Here is a 7162-nt window from a genome sequence, read left to right as displayed (position 1 = left end):
GGGCCCCCGGTTTGGGACGTACCACAGATGCTAAGCTAGAGGGGAGCCCTCCCCTGCTCCTGCTCTCTTGGAGCCTGTGTCAGACCCAGACACCCCTATGAGTTGTGGTACTTCCCGAACGCGCGAGGCATGCTGGGGGTCGTAGTCCAGTTGGGCCGGTGCCTGGTGCACGTGGTGGGCAGGAGCTCCCAGGGTACTGGAAAATGTGAACTTGGGCTGTGGAATTCCGGGAGCTGTACTTTGGGGGGTGGGGTGGGTAGGAAAAGGAATCAGAACATGGAAGTAACTCCAGATGGAAAGGCACATTCATCCTACAGATGGAAAAGCTGAGGCTCAGTTGACCAAAGTTCATTCATTTGACACTTACAGAGCTCAAGCTGTGGGCCAGGTGCTAGGCATCTTCCTTGCCCTCAGGGAGCTGACAGACTAGAGAGACAGCCCATAAATGTAAAAATTTTATCTAATAAAATGTATCAATATTTGTAAATGTTACATGATAACTAGTATCAATATGTAAATAATTTACATCTGTAGGGAATTCCCTGGCAGTTAGGAGTCTGTGCTCTCACTGCCCAAGGCTCAGGGCAATCACTGATGGGTCAACTAAGATCCCACAAGGGAGCAGTGCTGCCCCCCCCCCAAAAAAACTATATATATAATAAATATATCACATACACACTGTGTATAGTCTATATTCATATGTGAATATGCAATTAAATAGATATGTAAATATGTGTTGTGTATATGTGATAACTACTACGGAGAAAAATAGAACAAAGTAAGGGGAAATTAGGCTTCTCAGGTGTCGCTAGGGGTTAGGAACCCGCCTGCCAATGCAGGTAGACATAAGAGACACAGGTTTGATCCCTGGGTCTAGAAGATCCCCTGGAGTAGGAAATGGCAACCCACTCCAGTATTCTTGCCTGGAGAATTCCATGGGCAGAGGAGCCTGGCGGGCTACAGTCCATGGGGCCTCAAAGAGTCTGACATGGCTTAAGTGACTTAGCATGCACAAGGGGAAATCTGTGGGGGAAGGTTGCATTTTTAGATAGTCTGGTTATGGAAGGCCCTCCTGAGAAGGTGTTGCTCCAGCCAAGGTAATTAACACAAAATGCCTTTATTGCCTTATCCCAAATTCTGTATCACATATCCTGTCCTCAAATCCTCCAAATTTGCTCATCTGAAAAAGATTCATTGAGTGCCTACTAAGTGCAGGGCTCCAGGAACACAGCAAAGAACACAGCAAGGAGACTCAGTTCAGTTCAGTCACTCAGTCATGTCTGATTCTCTGTGACCCCATGGACTACAGCATGCCAACCTTCCCTGTTCTTCTCCATCTCCCGGGGCTTGCTCAAATACATATTCATTGAGTTGGTGGTGCCATCCAACCATCTTGTCCTGTCATCCCCTTCTCCTTCTGCCTTCAATCTTTCTCAGCATCAGGGTCTTTCCCAATGAGTCAGTTTTTTGCATCAGGTGGCCAAAGTATTGAGCTTCAGCTTCAGCATCAGTCCTTCCAATGAATATTCAGGACTGATTTCCTTTAGGATTGACTGGTTTGATCTCCTACTCCCCTTGCAATGGTCAAGAGCACTCTTCCATCACATCTTTTCCTTCTGGTTTATCATTTGCCTCTCTCTGAGAGATCTTCCCTGATGCTCCATGTAGAGTAGTCAGGGAATAACTCTCTGAGGAGGTGGCCTGTGAAAAGTGAGGAAGCAAACCATGTATATTTAACATGGGGGGAAGCATCAGATAGAGGGAACGTCAGGTGCAAAGCCTTGAGGTTGGAAGTTCTTGAAGTGTGTGTAGCTGGAGAGGAGTGAGGAAGGGAGAGCACTGGGAGATGAGATCCAAGGCCATGTCAAGCAAAGCCTTGTACGCCAGGCTGTGTTTGATTAGGTTTTTATTCTAAGACCCATGGGGAGCCATAAAAGGATTCCATGTAGGGAAGTCACATTATATAAATTATATTTTAGAATAAACAATCTGGCTGCTCTGTGTGGAAGGAGAAAAAACTGTTGGGGGAGGGGGATGGGCAGAGAGAGGAAGCAGAAAAGCCAGCGAGAAAGCTACTAGAGTCCAGGAAGAGATGAGAGAGTGTCAGGCCAAGGGGGATGTGGGGGTGGGGATTCGATTTTTCAATTTATTTTGAAGGTAAAGACACCAGGGTTTGCTGAGAAATCAGATACAGGGCATGAAAACTAGAGAGGAGCCCTGGCTGACCCCTGGGTTTTTAGCCTTAGCTGCTGGAGGGATGGTGTTGTCCTTAACTGTCAGGGGAAATACTCCATTAGGAGCAGTCATGGGGCAAAATCAGGAGTTGGTTTCATATGTGTTACATTTTCAGTGCCTGTTAGATATCCAAGGTCTGGTATATGTCAGTTGAGTGAAAATTTTGGGGACTAGATCTGAGATGCAGGGGTTGGATTTGGGGGCCATCATAGGTGGCAACTGAAGCCATGGGTGTGGCCAACTTCTCTGAGGAATTGACTGCCTTCAAATGGATCAGTAGGAGTAATTGAGACAGGATTTGGACTTTCCCAAGTGAGAGGGAAGGGCACTGTAGTCAGAGGGAACAGCTTCAACAAAAGCCTGTGGAAGTAAGAAAGCAGGGAGAGAGAGAAGTGGGGGCAAGAGGTGTACCATTCACATTGCCCACAGCCACATATGAGAGTGCAGCTGGTTTATTGCCTCACTGAGCAGATTGTCAAACCTTTGGATGTTTGCCAATCCAGTATAATTATAATATGCGTTTCTCTTACTAGGCATGAACTTGGGCATCTTTTCATAGATTTAAAGGTATTTGTCGTTCTTCTGGGAGTTTTCTGTTTGAATCCTTTATCCATTTTCTATGGGGTTGTTGTACTTCTTATGGATTTTTAGGGACTCTCTATATATTAGCCTCTTGAAAAATGGAGTCTTGAGGATGAGAGAGATTTGAACAGTTGTGGTGTGTATATTTATTCGTGCTTCCAAGGTCCAGTATGTGCCAAACCCTGTTCAAGGCATTATAGGCACAGTGGTGAGCAAGACAGACCAAAGTCCCTTCCCTCACGAAAGCTTTCATTCTAGTGAAGGAAACAAATAATGTAGGAAAAAACATATAGTATATTAGAAATTGAGAAATATTATGGAGAAAAAGAACACAAGGAATAGGCCATAGGAAATATTGACAGGGTAGAGTTTGGAACCTTAAATGGGGTAGCCAGGAGGTGACATTTGAAAATTCAAATTGGATATCTCCTTCAGTCTGGAACAGTTCTTCAATCTTCCCTTGACATTCATGACACTGACACTTTTGAAGATTATAAGCCAGGAGTTTTGTAGACTGTCCCTTAGTTGGACTTCCTCTGACATTTCCTGTGGTTAGATTCAGGTTCTGCATACTGTCTAGGAGTATCACAGAAGCAAAGCTGTCTCCTCACTTCATCCTATCGGATGGCTCAGGATTTTAATACTGCTTTATTGACTACGCCAAAGTCTTTGACTGTGTGGATCATAACAAACTGTGGAAAATCCTTAAAGAATGGGAATACCAGACCACTTTACCTGCCTCCTGAGAAATCTGTATGCAGGTCAAGAAGCAAAATACAAGAACTGGACATGGGACAATGGACTGGTTTAAAATTGGGAAAAGAGTACAACAGGGATGTATATTGTCACCCTGTTTATTTAACTTATATGCAGGGTACATTATGCGAAGTGCCAGCCTGGATGAAGCACAAGCTGGAATCAAGACTGCCAGAAATATCAATAACCTCAGATATGCAGATGACACCACCCTTATGGCAGAAAACGAAGAACTAAAGAGCCTCTTGATGAAAGTGAAAGAGGAGAGTGAAAAAGCTGGCTTAAAACTCAACATTCAAAAATCAAAGATCATGGCATCTGGTCCCATCACTTCATGGCAAACAAATGGAGAAACAGTGGAAACAGTGACAAATTCTATTTTCTTGGGCGCCAAAATCATTGTAGACGGTGACTGCAGTCATGAAATTAAAAGACACTTGCTCCTTGGAAGAAAAGCTGTGAGAAACCTAGACAGCATATTAAAAAGCAGAGACATTACTTCTCAGACAAAGGTCCGTATAGTCACAGCTATGGTTTTTCCAGTAATCATGTATGGATGTGAGAGTTGGATCATAAAGTAAGCTGAGTGCTGAGGAACTGATGCTTTTGAACTGTGGTGTTGGAGAAGACTCTTGAGCATCCCTTGGACTGCAAGGAGATTAAGCCAGTCAATACTAAAGGAAATCAGTCCTGAATATTCATTGGAAGGACTGATGCTGAAGCTGAAACTCCAATACTTTGGCCACCTGATGTGAAGAAATGACTCATTGGAAAAGACCCTGATGCTGGGAAAGATTGAAGACAGGAGAAGGGGATGACAGAAGATGAGATGGTTGGATGGCATCACCAACTGGATGGACATGAATTTGAGCAAGCTCCGGGAGCTGGTGACGGACAGGGAAGCCTGGTATGCTGCAGTCCATGGAGTCGCAGAGTTGGACATGACTGAGTGACTGAACTGAATGTTCACTTTTTTCCCTTCATTAAGATGGTATCTGTCAAGTTTCTCTACTGTAGAGATACTATTTTCCTCCTTGAAACTTTGGAACTATGTAAATATCCTGTTTACGTCAAAGTGTAACCACTGTCTTTAGCACCCAGAGATTTAATCACATTAGCTGAACATCATTACTGTACCGATTATTAGTTGACATTCTACTGTAAAGGAGATATTTCTCTTCTCCATTTATCTTTAATTTCTGTGAGTATGGATTTATGGATTCTGGAACTGTATCAAATGCTATTTCTGTGGTTGCTGTTTTAGTCTATGTAGTGATATATATATATATATATATATTCCTCTATTGTTGACCCAATTTTGCATTCCTGAGATGAAGTATTTGATTAAAACATATTTGCTAAATATACTATTGGATTCTTTTAGCTAGGGTTTTATTAAGGATTTTTACATCTACAGGTGTTAAATGGCTTGAAATGTTTTCTTGTATTATCTCATCTGTTTTGGGGAGCTTGCTCAAATTCATGTCCATCCAGTCGGTGATGCCATCCAACCATCTCATCCTCTGTCATCCCCTTCTCCTGTCTTCAATCTTTCCCAGCATCAGGGTCTTTTCCAATGAGTCATTTCTTGACATCAGGTGACCAAAGTATTGGAGTTTCAGCTTCAGCATCAGTCCTTCCAATGAATATTCAGGACTGATTTCCTTTAGTATTGACTGGCTTAATCTCCTTGCAGTCCAAGGGATGCTCAAGAGTCTTCAACACCACAGTTCAAAAGCTGTGATGACACCAGTCTCATAAAATAGACAGCTTTCATTCTTTTTTCTTATATCTAGAACAACTTTGTATGAGATAGCGATTAACTGTTCCTTGGGAGTTTGGTAGAGTGCACCTATAACAACCATCTGGGTTCTTTTTTTGGCAAGGAGAGGGAAGATTTCAACTTTACTACTTTGCTTTATTCAAGTAATCTGTTTCTTCATGGAACAGTTTTGGCATTTTATATCCCTCTACTAATATATTCATTTCATCTATATTTTCAGATACACTTTCTCTATTACACCTGTAGTGAATTCCCCCCTCTGGTTCGTATTTTGTATTTGGTTTGTTTGCTTCTTTTTAAATTGATCAGTCTTGCCAGAGGTCTGCTTTTCCTCTTAATTTTTGTTTCAAAGATTCCACTCTTGATTTTATTAACCTGTTGTTTCCCTCCCTACTTCATCTATTTCTGCTCTTCTATTATTTCCTTTCCTGTTACTGAGGTTTGCTTTGGTGGTCTTTTTCCAACTTCTTGTATAATTTATATGACAAAATGCCCAGATTGTAATTATATAGCTTATTGAATGTATACATAGTTATACACCCATGTGACCAGCACCCCAGTCAAAATACAGAACATTTCATTTTTCTAGAAAGCTGCTTTGCAACTCTTTCCAGTAAGTCCAGAAAAATCTCTATCACCACAAATGTGCTGATTGAGAACTTGATATAAACAGAACGGTAAACAATGTTTCTTCTTTTATGTCTTTTTTCACTCAACATGTTTGTGGTTCATTTGTGTTGATTTTTGTATCAGTGATTTTGTCACTTTTTATTGCCAGGTTGTATTCTGTTATATGAATATACAATTTATCCATTTTCCTCTTGCTGGATGTTTGGGTTGTTCCCATTTTGTGGTTATTCTGAACACAGCTGCTGTGAATACATGTAACAAGTCCTTTTGTTGACATGTTTGCATCTAAGAATGGAATTTCTTGTTCACAGGGTAACCTTATGTGTACTTTTCTATGAAACAGCCATATTTCCAGAGTGGCTGTACCACTGACTACTGCCAGCCATGTATGAGGCTTCCTCGACATGGGATTCCTGGGAGCTACACTCTGGGGAACTGCAACAGGGAAGGGAACATGGGGGTGTCTCCAGACTGAAAGCCACTCTTTCAGGTGGCCTCTTTCTGTCCCTATTTCCTCTCCCTTTCCCACTGGGCCAACACCCCCACCCCAGATCAGCACCATCCCACTTCTAGGGGGCCCCATCTTTCTCATCTGTCCCTGCCACTGGTGCAGGGTGATGTTTCAATGCAGACTATTGGTGGGGGAGGGGCTTTGAGCCAATTGCTATTCCTACACCACCTCCCTTCCTATCTCAGAGCTTGTATGTTTGGGGGAGGGGCAGTTCCTGGCCCTGTTGCACAGCCCAGCCCCCTAAGGCCCAGAGAGGGCAGGCCCAGCCGTGTTCTGCTGCACTCAGACCTGTGCTGAAAGCACACACATGTATTTGTGAATCACAGGGTGTAGATTGGTTAGCATGACCAGAGTGGTAGGGCACTGTGGTAAAAGCCATGGAGAAGACTGGGACGTGGGTGGGCCCAAATGGTGGGGCATCCCTGGGACCTGAGAGTGGCAGGTTGACTTCTCTATCTCCATGGCTCTGGGGTCATCAGCCCGTTGAGAGCACAGGGCTCACTGGTGCCAGAGCACCCATCATCATTCACTTAGAAATGCCTTCAAGCACTGTCCCCACACCTAGGGAGGGCCAAGTACAGTTTAGCCTCCTGACTGTACAGCAAGTGTAGCTGTGGGGTGGCAAGGCCAGGGGGTGGGGGTTCCTCGTCCTATCTCTGATCCGG

The sequence above is a fragment of the Bos indicus genome, chromosome X, assembly GCF_029378745.1.
Source record: "Bos indicus isolate NIAB-ARS_2022 breed Sahiwal x Tharparkar chromosome X, NIAB-ARS_B.indTharparkar_mat_pri_1.0, whole genome shotgun sequence".
NCBI classification, from domain to species: Eukaryota; Metazoa; Chordata; class Mammalia; order Artiodactyla; family Bovidae; genus Bos; species Bos indicus.
Note: the sequence above shows the minus strand (reverse complement) of the source record.